General features: G+C 37.5%; 1 long non-coding RNA gene across 1 annotated transcript in view; it reads right to left on the bottom strand.

Moving 5' to 3' along the window:
- Nucleotides 1–22,786, bottom strand: part of LOC116564168 — a 34,018-nt gene that overhangs the window by 3,949 nt on the left and 7,283 nt on the right. Inside the window, exon 3 of the long non-coding RNA XR_004274764.1 lies at nucleotides 4,897–4,994. This is a non-coding gene — a long non-coding RNA (uncharacterized LOC116564168). The remainder of the gene's footprint in view (nucleotides 1–4,896; nucleotides 4,995–22,786) is intronic.

Genomic DNA, 22,786 nt, shown 5'->3' on the forward strand with positions numbered 1-22,786 from the left:
GGGTGGTCATCTGGGTACACATGTGCTGTAGCTGTACATGCCAGTACATACATTGTATGTCCCATTATCTTAAATCTCCAGCCAGGGGTATGTTTTTTACTATTACCATGAGCAAAAGGTCACTCTTAGAACAAGCAAAAGTTCAGGTATTTCTTCATAGCAATGCAAGAACAGATAAATACAAAAAAAATTGGTATCAGGAGTGAGGTGCCATACTTGAAAATGTGAAAGCAGCTTTGGAACTGAGTAATGACAGATGTTGGCAGAGTATGGAGGGCTAAAAAGAAAACAGGAAGATGAGGAAAAGTTTGGAACTTCCTAGAGACTTGAATTGTTGTGACCAAAATGCTCTTAGTAATATGGACAATGAAGGCCAGGCTGAGGCGGTATCAGATGGAAATGAGGAACTTATTGGGACCTGGAACAAAGTTCACTTTCGTTATGCATTAGCAAAGAGGTTGGCTGCATTGTGCCTCTGTCCTAGGGATCTGTGAAACTTTCAACTTGAGAATGATGACTTAGGGTATCTGGTGGAAAATTTTTCTAAGCAGCAAAATGTTCAAGATATGACAAGGCTACTTCTAATCACCTATGTTCATCTGTGTGAAAAAAGAAATGACCTAAAACTTAAATTTATATTTAAAAGGGAAGGAGGGCAAAAATATTTGGAAAATTTGCAGCCCAGCCCATTGGTAGAAAAGAATGGTGGTAGAAAAGAAAAGCCCATTTTCAAGGTGGTGGGGGGGAGATGCAAGTAGGCTGCAGAAATCTGCATAACTAAAAGGAAGGCAGGTGCTGACAGCTAAGACAATGGGAGAAGGCCACCAAGGCATTTCTGAAATGTTTGCAGCAGCCTCTCCCATCACAGGTCCAGAGGGCTAGGAGGGAAGAATGATTCTGTGAACCAGGCCCAGGGCCCGACAACCCTGCACAGCATCAAGACACTGCACCCTGCATCCTAACCACTCCAGCTCCATCTGTGTTTCAAAGAGGTCTATGTATAGTATAGACCACTCCTTTAGAGGGGGCAAGTCATAAGCTTTGGTGGCTTCCATGTGCTGTTAAGCCTGTAGGTGCACAGAAAGCAAGAGTTGAGGTCTGGGAGTCTCCACTTACATTTCAGAGGATGCAAGGAAATGCCTAGATGTCCAGGCAGAAGCCTGCTGCAGGAGCAGAGCCCTCATGGAGAACCTCCACTAGGACAGTGCACAAGGGAAATGTAACACTCCCGTAGCGTCCCTACTGGAGCATTTCCTAGTGGAGCTATGAGATGAGGGCCACTATCCTTTAAACCACAGAATGGTAGGTCTACTGACAGCTTACACCATGCACCTCAGCTTCCCAAGGCTTTGGAAGCCCACCTCTTGTTCCAGCATCCCTTGATGTGGGACATGAAGTCAAATAAGATTATTTTGGAGCTTTAAGTTTCAATGACTGCCCTGCTGGGTTTTAGACTTGTGTGGAAGCTATAGCCTCTTTCCTTTGGCCAATTTCTCCCTTTCAGAATGGGAGTATTTATCCATTGCTTGTACTCCCAACATTTTTTTTTTTTTTTTTTTTTTTTACTTTACGACCTCATAGGCGGAAGATACCTGCCTTGCCTCAGATGAGACTTTGACTTTTGAGTTAATTATGAAATTCATTAAAACAGGGGAACTGTTGGGAAGATACGATTGAGTTTTACAATATGAGAAGGACATGAGATTTAGGAGAGGCCAGTAGCAGAATGACATAGTTTGGATCAGTGTCCCTGCCCAAATCTCATGTTCAGTTGTAATTGCCAATGTTGGGGATTAAGGCCTGGTGGGAGGTAATAGAATGATGGCAGGGTGGGGGTTAGGGGCAGGGATCCTTCATGAATAGTTTAGCAGCATCCCGTTGGTGCTAAGCCAGAGTTCTCATGAAATCTGATTGTTTAAAAGAATGTGGTACCTTCCCCATCTCTTCTTCCAGCTTCAGCCATGTAAGACGTGCCTGCTTCCCCTTCATCTTCTGCCACAAGGCCTCCCCAGAAGTCACTATGCTTCCAGAACAGCCTGCAGAACTGTGAGCCAATTAAACCTCTTTTCTTGAACTCTTGACCTCAGGTGATCCACCCACCTCGGCCTCCCAAAGCGCTAGGATTACAGGCATGAGCCACTGTGCCCAGCCAGTTTTCTTTATAAATTACACGGTCTTGGGTATTTCTTTATAGCAATGCAAGAATGGACTAATACAATGCCTGACTGGCTGGCTGACTTATTTACCTGGCTCTGGGTAGAAGTAGTGAGTCATGTCTAGTTTCTACTTCAAATGAGCAGGTACAAGGAGAATCTTCGATCTGGGAGTAGAAGGAGGAGAAAGCAAGGCTTGTCTCACAAGAAAGGAAGATAAATATATGTCGAAAATTCACCAATTTCTAATCTGGTAAAGTGCTATTCCTGTACATATAATTACCAACAAATTTTTTCATTGGATATCTCTAAATTATGCTGAATTGCCCTTTCTGTGTCCTAGTATTTCTTTTTACATGAAATTCTAGAAAGTGCTCATCTATATCCTGTTTTCCACAGACATATGCTTCTGTTTATTTACTGCTAATGTATTTGTTAGCTGCTAAGTAGAAAAAATCATAATGATGGCTTCCAGCTTTGCTTTATGTACAGCTTCAATTATCAATTACAGCTGGCTGAAAGCACCTCTTACACTCCCCCATCCATTTTCTTCCAATCAAAACTTGGTAGATTTTAGCTCTCTTACTATCACATTTACTAAAATGATTACTTCATTTTTATGTCTGCCTTTGCATTCACAGCAATTTCTGAATCTCTTTTGTAAATTTGCCAAAATGTTAATTGCATTTGAAAGGACAAGCAAACTAAAATGTATAAAGGAGTATAACAAAAATAGACATTTGAGGAAACAGAAAAGTAAAATGAAACAAAAAGAGGAGAATGTAAGTCTCATTTTATTTAAAAAAAATCCAGTTATTATATGATATGGGCAAAGAACTTCAGTTATTTGCAGAAGAATTTTAAAAATTATACCACATTCTTAAAATTAACACTTTTAAAGTAATCATCTATCTTGTTGGTTTAAATCCTGATAATTTTGTGTTAATACCAAAACAACTAACAAGATAAGTTACTCAGTTTTGGAGAGTCTAAAAAATCAAATTTCCTAAAAAATTTTATTTAATTCCTAAATTTTAAAAAATTTTATTATATAAATATTCCCTGGGATTTTGTATTTCATATATTCTTCATAATAAATTTTATAATATTCCCTTTGATGTGAACAGAAACTATTTATTGAGGAATAAATGCAAGTACATGGAAAAATGAATGCTAGAAAAACCATCAACAACCATCTTTCTCTTTTTAAAACAACAGAAAGTTGTTCAGAGTAGATACAGGTCCTCCATGATTCATAATAGAATAATTTATAACAAAACATCTAATATAAAACAGCAGAGAAATTTAAAAATATCAAATCTTCAAGCTGAAAAGATATATTTACATAAGAGTAAGCATTATTTAGGCCTGGTTTGAAGCTTAAAATTTGAATGAGAGCTAATATAACTTGGCTATAAAGATGCATTCCAACTTTTCTATCATGTGAGCTAAGAAAATCTAATTCTAGATAACCTTCCAAGAGCTCAAAGTAAAAGCTAAGTAACATCTGTAATTATTTTAAGTCATCCTATACTAGTTCTTATGATTTTAGCAAAATCTGACTACACTTAAAATCATTCAATGGCTCATAATCATTTCTTATTTTATAGTTGAAGAGATGAATCCCTAAGGATCTTAATATTTGTAATAATTTGAATTTTAAGTTATTGCTGTGATTGGAAGCTCAAACTAGTCAACGAATCTTTTAGGATCCCAATGTATCAATTAAGATTTTGCATTTGAAAATGACATAAGAATCAACCCAAAGTGGATGAACAAAACAGTTCAGAGAAGGCTTCATAGAGTTTTATCTGAGACTCAAACTAGCTATGGTACATAACCACAAAGACGGCCCCAAATACTTCTAGCCTCCCACTATTTATGCCCACCCACAATTAATCAGAGAATATTTGCATAATCAAAAGAATACTACAGAAATTCTCATGTGGGAGTTTCCAGGTAGCTCATAAAAGGCAGAATACCTCCCATAGTGGCCTGTGGATTACACTTTGAGAGAAGCCTGCCACCATATTGTGAGGATACTAAGGCAGTCTTCTGTATATTTTCTGGAGAGAACCATCTAGAGAAACACTTATACCTCTTGACAATAGCCAGCTTCAACTTGCCATCCATGTTCATGATTCTGCCTGGAGGCTCAGCCAATTTTCCAAATGATCGTAACTTTAGCCAACTTATGACATGACTACAACAGGAATCTCATGAGGCCCATAGCCAAAACATCCCAGCAAGCTTCTCATTAATTCTTACCCACAGAAACCATGACAAATAATCAATTACATTGTCATTCAGTTTTCAGATAATAGGTAACCATAGATAAATAGCAAACTCTGCTACCAAGTACAAGCCTTTGTACATTTCTCGAGGCTGTGTCTTCATGTTAGCTGAAATCTAAGGCCACAAGAAATATCAGGATATCTTCTAGCAACTTGAGAGTAATGGGACATAAAATTAGAGAGGTTGTGAGGGGCCACATCATAAAGAGCATTGTAAGGATGAGACTGATAGAGATGGTGAGAAGTGGTCAAAGTCACACATATACTACTTGTGATATCTTTAGAAAGTTACTAAACTCTCTAAATAACAGTTTTCCTAAGCGTAAACTTGAAACAGTAATATCTTCCTCACAGTGTATTATAGTAGCCCCCTCTTATCCATGGGGGATAGGTTTCTTGATCTCCGGTGACTGCCTGAAAGTTCAGATAGTACTTAACACTATTTACACTATGTTTTTTCCTTATTAAATCAAAAATGTTCACCTTTTCACTTAAAGGAAGCACTTTATATCTACTCTTTGGCATATCCATGCTGCCAGCTTCACTCCTCGTGCTTTATGACCATTAAGTTAAATAAGGGTTCCTTGAACACAAACTCTATAGTAAGTCCCGCCACAGTCAATCTGATAACTGAGATGGCTATTGAGGGACTCACAGGCAGGTAACATCGACAACATAGATACACTGGACAATGGGATGATTTACATCCTGGGTAGGATGGAGTGGGACAGTACTAGATGTCATTATGCTAATCTCAGAACAGCACACAAGTTAAAACACGTTATTTCTATAATTTTTCATTTAATATCTTTGGACTGTGGATGACCGTGGGCAGCTGAAACTGCAGAAAGTGAAACTGAAAATAAAGAGGATCTACTACATAGTGTTATATAGAAGAAGAATAGAAACACCCCTACTCTTACTCACACATCAGTCTCTAATACAATGTATGAGTGGAAAAATACATTCGGAGGACAAGGGAAACAGAACGATAAAACTGTAGATGACAGGATGAGGAGGAATGGATAAATATTTAGCTAATCTTGTTTGTATGTGTGAATACTTTCATTAAAGTTAGAAAAATAATAAAAGATTGTGGGTAGGAGAAAATGAGATATCTCCATTTTATAGAACTTTTACATGAAAATAACATAAATTAAAATTAGCTTACTTAACCTATAGACCCATACAAATAAAATTGTGTCAATACATTTTCATGACAGCTGCTCTATCACTGGTAATTGAAGTCTCCAGTCTTTGCTAGTATAATTCACAATATTACAAAATGCAAAAGTTAGTGTTGGTCTAGGAAATCAAATAAAATTCTTGAAACAGAGGATCAGACGTAAAGCCATGAGGATCTCCTGGTTTAAACAAGTATTGGTGCTCTCAACAGGACAAAATCTTGGTCTTAAGTAGATGCCAAAGACCTCCAGCCTTAGGTAAAAAAGTGATAATAGAAGTAAGATGGAGCTAGAGCCTGGCACTGAGCTCTCAATGTTTTCCGATGTATTTATTTGGCAATAGTCTTGGGTTATGAAAAATTAGCACAATTAGAAAAGTTTAAAAAATAGAAGCATTAGGTTACTTTTCAAAATATTCTTGATGAAAACTAATCCACTTACTACATCCTGACCCATCTGCTATGGTTTAACTGAGTTGGTGTGTAGTGAGCGAGGTTAGCAAGATGCTGCTGTCTGGCCTTCAGGAATTTGTAGCCCTCCCTACTTCTCCAAATATAAAAACCGAAATTCAGATAGAAATATATGCCAAATAACACAAAACATCATCTAAAATATTTATTCAACAAAACAAGGACAACACATGGAAAAATATGCAAAGTCTCTTTAAAGTAATTTTCAAAACCTGGGTAAAGATGATGAAATTAAAATAATATAATCCTAGATTTACAGATGAAATCAGCATGGCCAAATGTGGATAGTTATTTACTTTTATGCCATTACTGTTTAGTTTCACGTGTTACTTTTTATCTAATATATGTATATTGGACCCATCTTCATCTTCTATAGAAGATGTAATAAAAGCACTGTGTTATATCCACACTATAAGTTCGTTTAAAGGTGCATTTCACAGCCAGAATAGTATAACACCTGCAGACTTCTGAAATAAGAAATGATTGTCATGAGGAACCTAACATCATGTTGATTCTGTTATAAACAAACTGTCCAATACAGTGGCCACTTGTTACGTGTGGTTCTCAAGCACTTGAAATGTGCTAGTCCAAACTCAGATGTGTTATAAGGGGAAAATGCACACAAGATTTCAAAGACTTAGTATAAATTATAAGTGTCATATTTCTCAGAAATTATTTTATATTGATTATATGCCTTGAAATATTTTGTACATGGCATAAACTATAACATTAGAATAATTTTCACTCATTTTGTTTTATTCTTTTAATATGACTATCAGAATATTTTAAATTAAGTATGTGAATCACTTTTGCTACTATTCTGCTTGCATCAGATAATATCATCCTAGAGGTTTTTCCCAGAACTTTCGCAAGTATGACAGATTTTCAGTAGTTTGAAAGTTCAAAAGACAAAAATAGATTTTAATCTAACTACTAAAGAATGACTTTTTCTCTCTGGCTTTCTGAGCTGGGATTAACTTGAGGATGTAAAAAAAGGAAATCTATTTAGATTTGTTTCTTTAATTTCTTCAGCCTATGACAGTTGGCATCAAAAAGAGGGATGGCATCAATAGAAGTGAGCTAGCCAGTTAATTTACTCTTCCAGGCAGGTTAGAGGTTGATCACTACTTGTTTATGCCACCAGTTTATCTGTGGAAGATGCCCATTTCTGACCAGTAATATCTCTCCACCAGTGTGTATCCCATTTATACCTGCTTAGTATATGCATAAAGGCAATTCCCAACCCATACAAGCCTCTGAGTGCCTCTGCAGCCCCTTCCTGTCTCCCATTAGCCATGTATGCTACAACCCATTTGGGCAGCACACTTCTCCATGCCCAGCCCTCATTAAGTGTTAGAATTCTGTTTGTCAGCACTGAGGACCCTCCTGAACCCAAATGACTCAGAGCTTGCCACCATTTCTGCACCTTTCAGGCACGTATATTCATCTTACAAGAGTCAGGTACCCTAGAGCAGCAAACTACCTTCAGCACCAGATTCTAAGCAGATGTCTACAAATGGTAATGTGTTTTCTAATTCCAAAGTCCTAGAATTCCAATTATATTTCCAAAGTCTTCATTGTTTATCTCAAAAAAGCAAACTCCAGAAATGAGTGTTTTCTGTTTTATATTTACTCACTTTTATGATAATTCATTTGCATGAATCTGAGATCTTTTTTTTTTCTTTTTTTTTAAGCATGCTTTGTGACCTAAATGTTGAGCATATGGCATATAATTTCATAAAGGAAATTGCTTGGCTTTTCAAATTCTCATTTCACCATTTCCCTTGAGTTGTCATATCAGCAGTTCCTGACAGTAAAAGAAATATATCACTGTGTTTTAACTAAGCAAAGGCGATGCTGCCACTCTTGGTTCATGAAACCTTTAAAAAGCAAGGCACAAAGATTTATAGAAAGCACTGACTTCTTCAATGGTGAAGAAGTCAGCTCTATGTCTTTCATGTTTGACTATAAAGTGCTGCGGCACTTTATCAAAATATCTTATGAGACTAAACTGAGAAATATCCTAAATTTTTCCTTTATAAAAAGAGATATAAAAGGCAAACCAAATAAAAAGGTTTCACAAGTTCAATTTTTCCAGCTCCTTTTAATAAAGAATAAGTCACTGATAGAAAAATGAGCAAGATTGCAACAAATACCCTGTCAGTTCACAATATATTGCATCAATGAAAATATCCCACACTTGTACAGAAAGCAAAAAGAACTTGGTGAAACCTCAGTGGATTTACTTTAAGAACACCAGATGGCAACTGGGGATTTTTAAGTTATTTTAAGAAATGGAAAAATAAAGGTATTTGCTACTAAAAAAATAATTTTTAATATATTTTACAAACACATGAAAATAAAATTTTTAAATGACATTTAATGGCATCAGACTATTTTAAGATGATAAAAGAGACAACTAATACAATTAATATTATAAAATACTGAGTTAATATATTTTGTATTATATTTTTCAAAAGGGCTAAAATGATAGATAACTAAAGCATTGTTTTCATGTGTTCTAGAATACTTTTAAATAAGCTTATATAAGGAAATAGTTACTATCATACTACTTAAAGCCAATATTTATAAAATCTATCCATGCTACACTTTTTACATGCAATATCTGGGTTATTCCTCAGAGCCTAAAATGTTGTTTCCACGGTGTTCAGAAGGAGCCCTACACAAAAAGTTTAAGTGACTGTCCAAGTCCACTCAACTAACACGTGACAGAACTAGGATTTAAACTTAGGAAGTAATGCTCCATAGCTCAGGGTCTTTAGCACCAAGATGTACTGATGAATATTCCATGCCTGGATAACTTAAAACTAACTTTAAAAATAAAGTGTCAGGAAAATAATCTCTAGAGTAGGAATTTTAAAGAAAGCCACATTCTTAGAAACTATCTGCTATAAACCAAAACTTTCACATTAATTAATACACTTGCCCATGGAATGTAATGATTTAAGCCAAAGGTGATTTTTTTATTAAAGTTTTGTTCAAAATTTAGTGGAGACTCTCTCATCCTTAAAAGAGCTTAATTAAACTCAATAAAGTACTAGCTAAAATATCCAGACATCTCTTAGAAGATAAATTTCTTTAGTTTTTTTTTTAAATGGAATTTTGATGCACATAATTGGGCTAATACTAATCATGTGTTTCTTTTTAGTCCCGATTGATGTGGCAGGCAGAATTCTGAAATGTCTCCTAAGATTTCCTGCCCCTCTGGTATAAGTGCCCTGCATAATTACTGGATCTGTGAATTTGATGGCTTTTACTACCGTCATTAGGTTATGTGGATGTGGCACAGATGACCTTGAGATAGGAAGATTATCCAGGTAAGCCTAAACTAATTTTATGACCTCTTTAAAAATTGAGCTTTTTTGCAGCTGACTGCAGAAGAGAAAGTAAAAGAGTCAAAGACTGAAAAGGCTTAGTGAGGTCTACTATGCTAACAGTGGGAGCCTAAGAGTCTGTTTTATCTTGGCAAAGCCTTTCCTCATTTCTGAGGTTCACTCCATTGACTCATTTTTTGGCCCTCTTGTTGCTTCATAAAGGGATTTTGCTATCCCAAACCACTTATAGCTTGCACTCATTCTAGGGATGTCTGCCAGGCTCTTAGGGGTTAAGATATTCCTCAAATATTGGACCCACTGGAGGGCAATTTGAGCCTTGTTTTTGAGCACTTTGTATCCCTGGTTGGCCAGAAAATTCATGGTCTTTGTAGTATTTTGATCAGGTATCTCCTGGGTTGGGCTACACACAAGAAGATCATCTACATGCTGGAGTATACTCTTGTTTTATAACTGAAGATCCTTCGGATCCCTTTTGAAGGCCTAGGGGGTAAAAAAAAAAAAAAGGAAGGGAAGCTGTCCCAAAAGCCTTGAGGGAGTACTGTCCAGGTGTACTGTTGTTTTTCTCTGCCATTAGAATCTTCCCATTCAAAAGCAAAAAGATATTGAGACTTCAGGGCCAGAGAAATGCAGAAAAAGACATCCTGAAAGACTGAAAACCATTCTGTGTTCCCAGCACCTGAGTCAAAAGAGTATATGGATCTGCCACCAATGGGTGGACAGGGATCACTGCCTCATTAATTGCCCTGAGATCCTATACCATACAGTATTCTCCTGAAGGTTTCAAAAACTGGCAGAATGGGAGCATTGCAGGAAGAATCACAGGATTTTAGAAGTCACGGGCAAGCAAATCCTTAACTACCAATTCGAGGCCCTTTCTTGCCTCCAGCTTAATTGGGTATTGTTTTCAGTTGGGGAAGATGACTGGGGTCTTTATATTTTGACTGGCACTGCTGTTCTAGACCCTTCCAGGCCTCCCAGTATACCATGCTAGCAGGTGGACCTATTTGTTGACATATCCTGGAAAACTGTCTGCATCACTGACAATTAGCAATCTTGTCACGTGGTGTTTAAATTGTAGCAGTGCCCCTATTTTAACCATAATATCCCTTCCCAACAGGGGGACTGGGCAGGTTGGTACTATTAGAAATTACTGCCGTAAAATTTGTTTCTCAAACTGGCAAGTTAAAGGATGGGTAAAATGCCTGACTTTATTTTTCTCTCCCATTCCTAAAACAGTTGTGTTCCTGGTGGAGGATTTTCCTGCATATGTAGTAAGGACAGAGTAACTTGCCCCTGTATTAAAAAGAAACTGAATTTGTGTACCCATCACGTCCAGAGTTACCTAGGACTCCTCAGTAGTAATGATGATGTTCCTGGGCAGGGGTAATGAGGAAAGCCCTGGGCCACTTCAGTCTTCATCTAGTTCCTCCTTTTGCACTGTAAAAGTCTTGACTGAGCAGGTCGGTGGGAGTGGGGGCAGTCAATCATCCAGTGCCAGGGGTCAGGACTGGTACTAGCAAAAGGACTTACAGGGACCTGGCAGGGGCTTAGTACAATCCTTTGCCTAATGTCTTTTTTTTTTTTTTTTTTGGCATTTAAAGCAAGAGCCTTTGCTAACATTTTTTCTAATGGCCCTTTGGGTTTCCTTTGGATGTTCTTTGAGCATTCGGGGCATCGCCAATGACGGCTGCCATAATTTTGGCTTTTTGTTTTTCTTTACTGTTCCCCTTTTTCCTGCTCCAGGTTATGATTGCTATCTACCCTAAAGGTGGTATCAAGAAACTGATTTGGGTTAGATTGTGGTCCCATTTACAATTTTTGGAGCTTGTGCCTGATGTCCAGGGCAGACTGTCTAATAAAATGCTACATCATTAGCATCATACCCTCAGGAGAGGAAGGGTCTAAATTTGCATATTTTCTGAAGGCATCTTCTAACCTGCCATAAAACATAGCTGGATTTTCTTTCTTCCCTTACGTGTCTTCCCTGACTTTATTGTTTACAGCCTCGGTTATCTCCTTTTTCATTCCCTCAAGGAGTGCCTCAAGAAATTTGCTTTCCTATTCATTTGCACAGGAATATTATAATCCCAATTAGGATCAGTGGTAGGCACTGTGTCTGGGCCTGAGTGATTGCCCTGGGGATTTTGGACAAACATATCGTATCGTCTGCCTCATGGTAGGTGGCCTCAAAAATCCTTTCCTTTTTCACAGGAGGGAAGCAGGTTGCTAAAATGAATTGGACATCTCTCCATGATAAGTCAAAAGCCCAAGCTAAGGTTTGGAACCCATCTGCAAACCTGCCAGGGTCCTCTGAGCACCTTCCCAACTTTTCCTTACATTATTGGATATCAGTTACGGAAAATGCGACTTGTGCTCAAACTGGCCTTTCCACTTCTGCTACTGTCCTGAGATGTAATAGTGCCGGAGGAGCTGCTGAGCAGGATGTTCTACTCCGGCTGTGTTGAGGCTTAATGTAGTCCTTCTCTTTTCTGGATGGCATTGCGTGGGCCTTTGGCAAGCAGTTGTATGGGGGACAGCTGTAGATCCCTCTAAGAGACAAGTGGTCCTTATAAGAGGGGTTCATCCACAATGTCTGGCTCAGTCTTCTTAAGGGTCAATCTTAGAAGCTTTACAGATTGAAGGAGTCTGAAAGGTGATTCCCATAGTGATCTGGCCTAAGGAGAGCCCACTTGTTGCAGTCATCTTTGTCCTTAGGGTGTCAAGCAGCATCCCCGACTACAGGGTGGGCACGAGTGCTGTTTTGGATGTTCTCTCTCCCTATGCAATGGAATGGTCTACTATAAGCTTTACAGATTAAAGGATTTTGAAAGGTGTTTACCACAGTGGTCTGGCCTATATGTTGCAGCCATTCCTGACCCCAGGGTGTCAGGAGTCCCTGTGGATGTTTTCCCTCCACAGGCTATGGAATGGTTTACTATGATTCCCTTAGTCCTGGGATGCACCAAGTGAAATAAACTTCAGCTTGTAACCCTCATGAAACAGGGATCTTGCAATGTACCTTAAAACTATTAACAATAAAATTGGGGATTTGTTCCTACAAACAATGAAAGATTCCAGGTTCTTATGCTAAAATAATTCATACATAAAACTGAAATCTCTTGCCCTACTCTGAGAAAAGGAATATAAAGTAATTCTGCATGACCCCTTCACACAGATCAAAAAAACAAACATAGAAATCAGAATATGAGGGGTCTAACCTCCTCAAAAACATTTTGCCATACACACACACGCATAAACCTGTCATATGGATTTGTCTTGCCCTCAGCAAGTGTCCTGTTCTATGAACTAGTTATCCTGTCATGGGAGACTTTAAGCAGCAGGTGCCCTAGTGGCTTTTAACTGCCTGACCCCTGCATGCAGATGACAGCTTTGACAAACAGAAGGAAAAATAAATCCCAAAGTTTGGGCTTACCTCCTGGCTGGCTCTCCAAAATATGTTACCAGACAGAGTTGTGTTGGTTCTTAGGTGTTGAATTGAATAAAATGCACAAACAAGGTAACAAAAGAACAAAGCAAAGAAAAAGCCACAGAAGAAAGGAGTAACAAACACAGATTTATCGAAGACAATGCACAGAGCAAGAGTGAGCTCAAGCAAGAGGTTCAACAGCTTCTTTAATTAGGGTTTTTATTAAGCTAAAGGAACCCAGCAACACCCCTCAGTGCCCTTTAAAGGTCTCCAATTGGCTTCGCCCTATGAATGATTGGCCTGCGACCAAACAGAGTCTGAAGTGGAGACCCAGCCCTGCAGTCAATCAGAGGCGAAAGTGGCTTCTTATCATGGGAGAGAAGATGTGGCCTATGTGCTTCACCTGCTGCTCTCCTGCTTATACAAACTGGCTGTACCTGCTGTTCTTTTGCTTATGCAAACTGTCTGCACCTGCTGAATCTTCGTTACACTAATTTCCTATTCTCCTGCTATACTGCCCCCTCTTCATATCCCAGATCTGTTATTATTTCTTACTTTTAATATTCATATTATATGAATTGTATATATATGTCTATATACATGTTTATATATTTTATATAAGTCTCTATATGTCAAAATTTTATTTAGACATATATAGATATACATCTATATGTAGACATCTATAGACATATATAGACATCTATGTATATGTCTATATATTTCTTTTTATATATACTTTAAGTCCTGGGGTACATGGGCAGAACCTGCAGGTTTGTTACATACGTATACACATGTGTTGGTGGTTTGCTGCATCCACACCCCCATCATCTATGTTAGATATTTCTCTTCTGTTATCCCTCCCCAATCCCCCCACCCCCATCTATCCCTCCCCAACCCCCACCCCCCCAAGAGGCTAAATAAAATTTTGTTCAGACTAAATTGTTCAGTCTTGACTTACTTTAAACTTTATAAAATGGGTATCATTATGGTTGAACTTTTCCAAGATTTCCTGTTTCACTGAAAATAGCATTGCTAAAATTCATTTATGTATTTACATTTATACTTTCAATTTGTATTTTAGATCCAGGGGATACCTGTGCAGGTTTGTTACATGGGTATATTGTGTGATGCTGAGGTTTGGGGTATATCGATCTCAGCAGCAAGATAGTGAGCACAGTACCCAATAGTTATTCAACATTTACCCCCTCCATCACTTGCTCTCTTCTCTAGTAGTGTCCAGTGTCTATTGTTGCCCTCTTTGTGTCCATAAGTACCCAGTGTTTAGCTTCTACTTATAAGTGAGAACGTGCAATATTTGGTTTCCTGTTCCAGTGTTAATTTTCTTAGAATAATGGCCTCCAGCTGCATCCATGTTGCTGCAGAGGACATTAACTTATTTCTTTTTTGTGGGTATGTAGTATTCCATGGTGTATACTTACCACATTTTCTTTATCCAATCCACCATTGATAGGCATCTAGGTTGATTTTGTGTATTTGCTACTCTGAATAAAGCTGTGATGAACACAATGGTGCGTCTTTTTAGTAGAACAACAAAAAAAACCAGGTTCTAAAAGCATTCATACAATGTGACCACATTTATCTGAAAAATAATTATATATTCTATATATAAGTACAACTATACATTTTAATGTAATTATAGATTATATGGCTATATATATTACATATAATATATATGCTGTAATAAACACCAAAATATTAATGGAAATTTTCTGTAGAAGTGGTGTAGGGTTTGTATTGTGTGTGTGTGTGTGTGTGTGTGTGTGTGTGTGTGTGTGTGTGTTAAAATTTTCCACATTTTTTTCAATGGTAGTGCTATCTTTATCATCAGAAAATAAGATTTTTCTTACTCTGAATTCTGTCCCTGACCCTGGCAATACTTGTCTCAAGAATTGAGGCCTCTCAGCAGTCAGGGAGGAGTTAAGCCCTAGGATGAAGACTGCCAACTCAGAAAATCCTCCAAGGCAGCCAGCACTGTTTCTTTGGCTGCTGCCATCACCCCGGGAGTGGGAAGAGGTTTTCCTTCCACCTACTGTGTCCCTGAGAAGAAAGCTCCCTGCTGTCTTGGTGGCTTACCTCCCCCATCAGTCCTGAAGTATCTCTGCCCCTGGAGTGGGTCACTTGACCACAGTAAGAGGGAATCCGAGAGCAGCCAGCACACTTAGTGCTGTGGGTACCAGGAGCACAGCCCTACACTGTCCGGGCTGGCACAGTCTTGGGCCATGACTCAGGCCCTCCCTGCTCGCCTGTCTCCCTCCTGTCTCTGCCTCCTCCCAGGCCCGCACCCTTGGGTCACCATCCTTCCTTGCTAGTTTCATCCTGTTGAAAGAGTCCAAGCTACTTTTGTCTGGATTTTTTGTTTGATCCACTGCAGGGGCTTCCCACCCAAAAGGCTCTCGGGTCAAGCATTTAACCCAGGTCTTGGGCTCAGCCATGGAAAGTCCTAGAGTCGCCTGTTTGTAGCTCTGGGATTCCAAGTTTCTGTCCCCTGCTTGGGCGCCAGCCCTCACCCACAAATGCCAGTGTCTGCGTGCATGACACTTGAGATAGTACACAAATGAACCTTTTTATACTTGAAAGTTTGTAATAATTAATTATAGCATTTCAGGAATTGATTGTGATTTCAGGTTTGATTAATTATATTTTTAAGGTATAGATACTTATATTTGAGGCTGTTAAAGGTATGAATTTTTATGTTTAAGGGTTGTGTTTTGTTTTACAATTTTTCCCAGGCTGGAGTGCAATGGCATGCTCTCTGCAACCTCCACCTCCCAGGTTCAAACGAAATTCTTGTGCCTCAGCCTCCACAGTCCTCATAATAATTTACCATCAACTAATGTCGCAAATATGTTCTCACAATGTGTGACTTTTCATTTTCTTTACAGTACCTTCTTATGGCAAAAGTTCTTAATTTAAAATGTCAAAGTGTCTATCTTATAGTGATTTTTCCATTTGCATCTCAGAAATTCTTTCTGATCCAAGATCAGAAAGCTACTCATCTATGCCTTCTTCCAAAATTTCAACATTTCGCTTTTGCCACTTTAAGGTTTGAATCCATCTGAAGTTGAGAAACAGGTGATACGGGTTTCTGGGTTACCTGTTTATACATTTTATTTGTGCCATCTGGCCCTGTTAATGCTTTATCCTGGATGTCCCACTTCCATCTAACAATGATTTCTCCTGGACCTGCCTGATCATATGATTTGGTGACATCTAACAGAACCCAGATTGTAATTAGCAGTTCTGGTTTTGTGGTTACTTTGTGCACCATGTTCAGACCCCCCACCTCTGCCAAGGCTTGGTAACGTACGAGGGACTCATATTTATAAAGGTATTTGATTTTTATCCTATACTCTACAGGTGTCCTTTGTGATTCTCTCTTGTGACATTCCACACAGGGTCTTTTCCTACCTTTATATCTCAAAATGTCACGGGGTTTACTATGTTATAAGGCCTGCTGCAGAGCACTTTCTGTTCTGGGCTCTCCTCAGAGCTGTAAACATTTCGTATCACCCAAGGTTGGAGCATTATTTCCAGATGTGGAATATGTTGCCCCCAGAATCTGAACAGGGCTATCTCTACTAGCCATTGTGTTTCATTTTCAGGGTGAAGTGTAAGAGATGGGACTAGACAACCATTCCCCTGACAACCAGGCATCCAAAAGTTTTACTCATGTAGCAGGCTCATTAAAGGGTTTACTTTCCACCATTTAGAGAACATTTTTCAAGGTCAGTGGCACACTAGCCACTAGCTCACTTGATCCAGTGAACATGATACTTGTGATAGATGTTAGTGAATCCAAGTCTTTCTGATTGTGCTGTGGCAGACAGCAAGTTAGTTAATATTGTCCTGGGGCAATTAATATATAAAATGGTTTATTTCAAGTGAATGCAAACTGTTTCTGATTCTCCTTTAGTACAGCAATAAGTAGGTACACGTTCACCAGATCAATGGCCACATATCATTAACCTGACTTTGCATTAGTCTGTTCTAGCGAAGACACTATATACCTGGCTCAGCAGTGGCCAGTGGAGCTATTACCTAGCTGGTTTTGTAGTGGAAGGTAGCCCATTATCTGGTTCCTGGCTCTTTTAGTGGCCAGAGTGGTGAAATAAGTGCAGATGCTAATGGACCACCACCACTGCATCTTTTATGTCTTCAAAGTCCTCCTGGCTGTCACTTGGACCTGGCTTCTTGAGGTTAAGTGCTCAGTATCCTATTACACTTTGGGGTTTTAGTATCCCATTACACTGAGTAATTGAGGGTGAATGCAGTCTGTAATGGCACCTCCTATCACACGTCTAATCTGCAGAGGAAAGCCACCATAGAACTTCGCTGTAAAGCAGGCCCTTTCACTAGCATATCTCACTGCTTTGGTGAGTAGTTTATTTTACAAGCTCTCATATGGAATATAAACAACTGATAGGTCTCTGGTCTTTCTTTCCTTTCTTTCTTTCTCTCTCTCTCTTTTTCTTTCTTTCTTTCTTTTTTTGAGACAGAGTCTCACTCTGTCACCCAGGCTGGAGTGCAATGGAACAATCACAGATCACTGCAGCCTCAGTCTCCTGGGTTCAAGTCATCCTCCCACCTCAGCCTCCCAAGTTACTAGAACTGCAGGTGTGCACCACCACACCAGGCTAATTATTATTATTATTTGTAGAGACAGAATCTCTCTATGTTGCTCAAGCTTGTCTCAAACTCCTGGGCTCAAGTGATCCTCCCACTTAAGGCCTCCCAAAGCACTGGGATTACAAGTGTGAGCCACCACACTCAGTAGGCCCAGGGTCTTAAAAAGTGTTTCAGTTTAGCTTTCTCTCTACTATGAGCTTTGTAATCTCTTCTACCTTCTGCCACAGCTATACTGTCATTTACACCTCACTTAATGAGGACTGCTGCTTTTACCATACTTCTAGGAGCCATGCAAATAATGTGTTTGCACCATGGTCTTTAGTAGGGTGTTAATCCAGTGTACTCAGATAGTGCTTTGAAATCAACAGTTCCCTTATCCATCTTCATGTCACATCCTTTTTAATCCAGTACCCTCTCAGAATCCAGTCCCATAAACTCTCTACATTCTCACCTAGTGGAAGGGATGAACAAGCTCCTTCAGGCCTCCGTTATAAAGATACTAATCTCATTCATGAGACTGGAGCCCTCAATTGGTTTCAACATATGGATTTTGGGGTGATGCAAACATTCAGACCATAGCAACAAGCTTTCTCTAATGTCTAACAGCAATAATTCCAAGTAGCAAGCATGCAAAAGAATGTCCTCAGATAAAGTCATATCTATAGACTAAAAATGTTATTTTTTCATTGAATCTCTTTGTTTTAAATGGTACAGGTCTTCAAAAATAAAAAGGTCAAACTTTGCTGTACCAAGTGACCCTAATGAGAGTTAATTAATTCTACCTTCAAGATGCCACATGAATGAAGCTTTGCCCCATAGCAAAAGACAAAAGAATCTGCTTAATGAGATAATATTGGCCAGTGGTCCTGGCCTAATAATTTTAGCAGCAGAGATAAAACAGAATATATCTCCTATTTTTCCATTATAAGATATTTACAACTAATTTTAATTTGTGTTCATACTTAGCATGAACATACAGAAGGCAGCCTTTAAGTGCAGAAATCTCTGGCACATATTTGTTTCTTTGATGTGCATAGCGTAACATCCTCTTCACTTTTTTTTTTAATTCAATGGCCCTGCATTTTTGTTTTACAATGAATTCTTTTTTTTTTTTTTTTTTTTTTTATGTTCTTACCACTCACTTCCTGGGTAAATGGCCTAATGACACCATGTTGTAGGACTAAAGAGGGTTTGATTTTGAATATCCCATTTATTAAGACTTATTATTTAGAAAGAAAATTTAGTTAATAGACTTTCTAAATTGGCTTTATGATGCATACTAAATTATTAAAGAGTTTTTTATTGCTAAATATATTTTTTCAAGAGATTTATTTAGCAAATTAATTTACTAGATATAATAAGTATTTTCAGTAAAGAATCAGTAACTATTTTAACCTTTGTGGGCCATATGGTCTGTGACACAACTATACAACCCTACCTGTATAATTACTACAACTACACAACTACCTATATAATTAGTACAACTATACAACCCTAGCTACTATAATTAGTACAATAAGAGTCATAGACAATACACAAATGAATGAGCATGGCAGTCTTCCAATGAAACCTTACAAAGACAGGCACTGGGGCAAATTTGGCTCATGGCTCAAATTTTGCTCAATCTCTGTTCCAGACAAATGTTCTTAATTTGTTGTTTTATTTTGGCTTCCTTCTTCTATTCTGACACACCGTAAATTTAAAAGCCAGTGAGGGATATAGAGAAGAAATGAAGGACATTATGTGTTTGTCTCGCATGCGGCACAAGCACAGGTGTTCCCATCTTGAAACCAATAGAGGTGCTATTAATGAAGACAACCATAACAAAAACAAAGCAAAACCTGCGTATTAATACTCCTTTAGCACCATGGCAGAATCTATGATTTCCTAGCTTCAGAAAATGGCCATTATTAACTAGCAATTAGATAAACATCTGAAGAAATGCACTGAGGGAAACGTGTCCAGTCTGGTAAATGGATATGGTTTAGATATCACAGCAAGACTCATGCTGGTCCAGTAAGCACACCGAACCCAGCAGGGATCAGAAGACACTGGAGCTGGGCAATTTCCCTGCACCTACTACTAGAAGAGCAATTCATAACATATGACTTACAACTGTGTCTCATTAACATTCTCTTGCAATTCAATATGCATTGGATTTCATAAATTTGTCTAGAATTTGTCATAAGAATCCAGAGGTAAATAAGGCATACAATGTAGTCACCCAATACTAAAAATTCTAATCCAGAGATAGAAGAAAATACACTTCATCTTGGGATGGGCATCGTGGCTCATGCCTGTGATTCCAGCATTTTGGGAAGCTAAGGCGGGCATGTCACTTGAGTTTTCATTGCATTTGGTTAAATAACCCAGCAGCTGTATTACTGGATTATATGATAAGTATATAATTAACTTTTTGTAAGAAATTGTCAAACTGTTTTCCAAAGTGGCTATCTTATTTTTCATTCTCATCTGCAGCTGATCTGCATCCATACTAGAATTGGTATTTGTAAGTATATGCTAGAATGTGCCAGAAAAAAAAAATATTCTGCAATTTTTGATTTAAGCTTTCTTCAATAAAATCATGAAACTAAACCTATATTACAAAAATGCAATTTGTATTAGATTATAAAAATAACTGTAATTCCTTATCTCTTCCTATATCTACTCTTCTTTGTAAAACAACTTTGCCACTCTTTCTTTGCCCCTTAAATCTTGTCTGACCTTATAACTTGATTAGTAAAATGTGGTAGAAGTAACATCTAATTTTGAGCCTAGCCCTTGAGATTTTGCATATTTCCCCTTTTAATTTTGAATCCCTGTGACTATCATGTGAATAAACATCAGAAGCTACTTAAATATAAAAAGCAGAGGTCATCCTAGCTGAGGTCATTTTAGATGAGCCAGCCTCCAGCCCATCTGGCAGCTGACCACAGATGCATGAATGAGCTAAGTCAAAAACAAAAGACCTACTTAGTTCAACCCAGACAATAATGCTAAACCATAGAATCCTAATTAAATAAGTGGTTGCGATTTTAAGCCACTAAGTTGTGAGATGGCTTATTATGCAGTAATAGCTAATTGATATGCTGTTTTATCTCGAATCTAATTTATATAACCCAAAATAAAATATATGCTTCTACGATTAAGTAAAATTAATGTATTTTTACTGGCTCTTATTTTCTATAACCATTCAAATTTGCAACATAAAAGGGTTTGCTTTAAAAATAAAATGATACTTCATAAAAGCATGCAGATTGATTTCTGTAAATAATTTATAGTCTTAGTACTACCAGAGCCAAAGCTATGTGACTTCAGAAAAATTATTTAACTTTTGTTTACCCCCAAAATCTTCATTTGTAAAATGAGGATACTTGGATGAGTCACACTTTAGGGGAAAATAAATGTGTGTTTGTACATTATATGCATACATGATGTATATATCAATATTATACACACGTACATATTTATGTGCGTGTATATATTATTTTAGATAGATAGATAGATAGATTTTAAAGGCCTTAAAAGAACAAACTCTAAATGAAGCTGAATCAAAAGTAGTATTAGTAGTCCTGAAATACATAAAATAAGTGGTTCATATTTGAATCACCTTGGTAAACCCTAAACATATATTAGTCTGTAAGTAGCAAGATAAAGATTTTTTTAAAGACAGTAGAAATGTATAGCAAATGTTTGATAAAAATTATCTCTGTGAGTGATAATGAAAGCCAACTGGACAGTCAATGGCTACACAGTGAAAGATGTAAGCAGAACTGTTGTATATGGTACAGGGAAAGCAAGCCACAAGTATTGGTTAAATTAATTATCATAGAACTTTAGAGATGGCAAGAACTTTAAAAATCTCCAAGTCCAACATTCAGAGTTTATTGATTTGAATCAATTCAACAAGAAATTAGTGAAAATCTCCATTCTGAAACACAATATGCATATATTATGAAAATTCTATTGTAGAAAGATCAAATAACTTACATAAAGTCAACCAGTTAATAGTTGAGAATAGAAAACATTTCCTTATTTCCATTTCAGTGCTTTCTACTTCACCAGTAAACTATTCTAAATATTGACAAAATATCTGACTATCTCTGACAGATTATTTATTAATTATACATTAAATACAATAAAATAAAAATAAAATTTGGTATACTGTCAGAGAACAAGCTCTTTAATATAATTTTATTTTGAAAAGGTATTTTAGAGGAAATGAGGTGAAGAACACTCTCTACTTCAATGAAAGGACCAGTATAATCAACGTCCTACGTCTTCTTTGGATTTCTGGGATCCTATCTACTTAGAATCTAAATTATCCTGCCAATCACAGTTCCAACCTGGGTTATAAGCTGCTGAAATCAATTCATGCCTCACCCACTTTGTTTCCTATTTTACAAAGGATCCCTTAATCACCGTAATAGTAGGAAACTTTTTTTCTGATACCTCTTTCTTTGTACTATGAAACTCTCAATCTTGCTGTGCCACAATGTCACTTAGAATTAACTATTTTCTCTGAGCTATAATGGTCTCCTTTCTTCTCTTCTCCTTCTCAAGTCATCTATTCCATTTTGTTCAGTTGCTTCTTTATTCTGAGATTATATTCCTATTTGGGAAAAGGAGTGGGGAAAGATTGTCAAATTGTCTTGATTTTGCAAAACAATGGTGACATAAAGATAGTGGTTGCTTTTTAATGTTTCTATTTGGGGGAAAAAATAAAAGTTTGTAAGACTAAGGGTACACGCCCTTAAATTATTTGTCTCATTGATTCAGGAAAGTCACAAGTCTAGGACTCAGACTGTAGGGCTTCAGATTGTCAAAGGTTCCAGGTTTGTAATGCAGATATATTTACAAATTGTCATCACAATTAGCATACTTTATCATTTGCTGATTTTAGTCCCACCAATTACTTAAGCTGCATATATAACACTAGAGGATGTCTGATTTAGTCAATTCAAATAAAGGCTAAATTAAAAAAAAAAAAAAAACCCTTAGTCAAATCAATTATTGACACTATTAACTAATAATAATATTTCTAAAATATTTCATGACTTCTTAAAAGTTCTAATAAATGTTACCTCCTACATAAAACCAGGCAGTATTTCTAGTCTTATTTAACATGTGAAGAAAATGGGATTAATAAAGTTTAAGTGATTTAACGAGAAAGGATATAGTCTTAGAGGATACAATGTAGATCTAATGATTTAATAAGGGTATAAAATAATTATCAAAATTGGCATATAGACATA

Source organism: Sapajus apella, unplaced genomic scaffold (assembly GCF_009761245.1).
Source record: "Sapajus apella isolate SASKATOON/1434 unplaced genomic scaffold, GSC_monkey_1.0 scaffold2, whole genome shotgun sequence".
Taxonomy (NCBI): domain Eukaryota; kingdom Metazoa; phylum Chordata; class Mammalia; order Primates; family Cebidae; genus Sapajus; species Sapajus apella.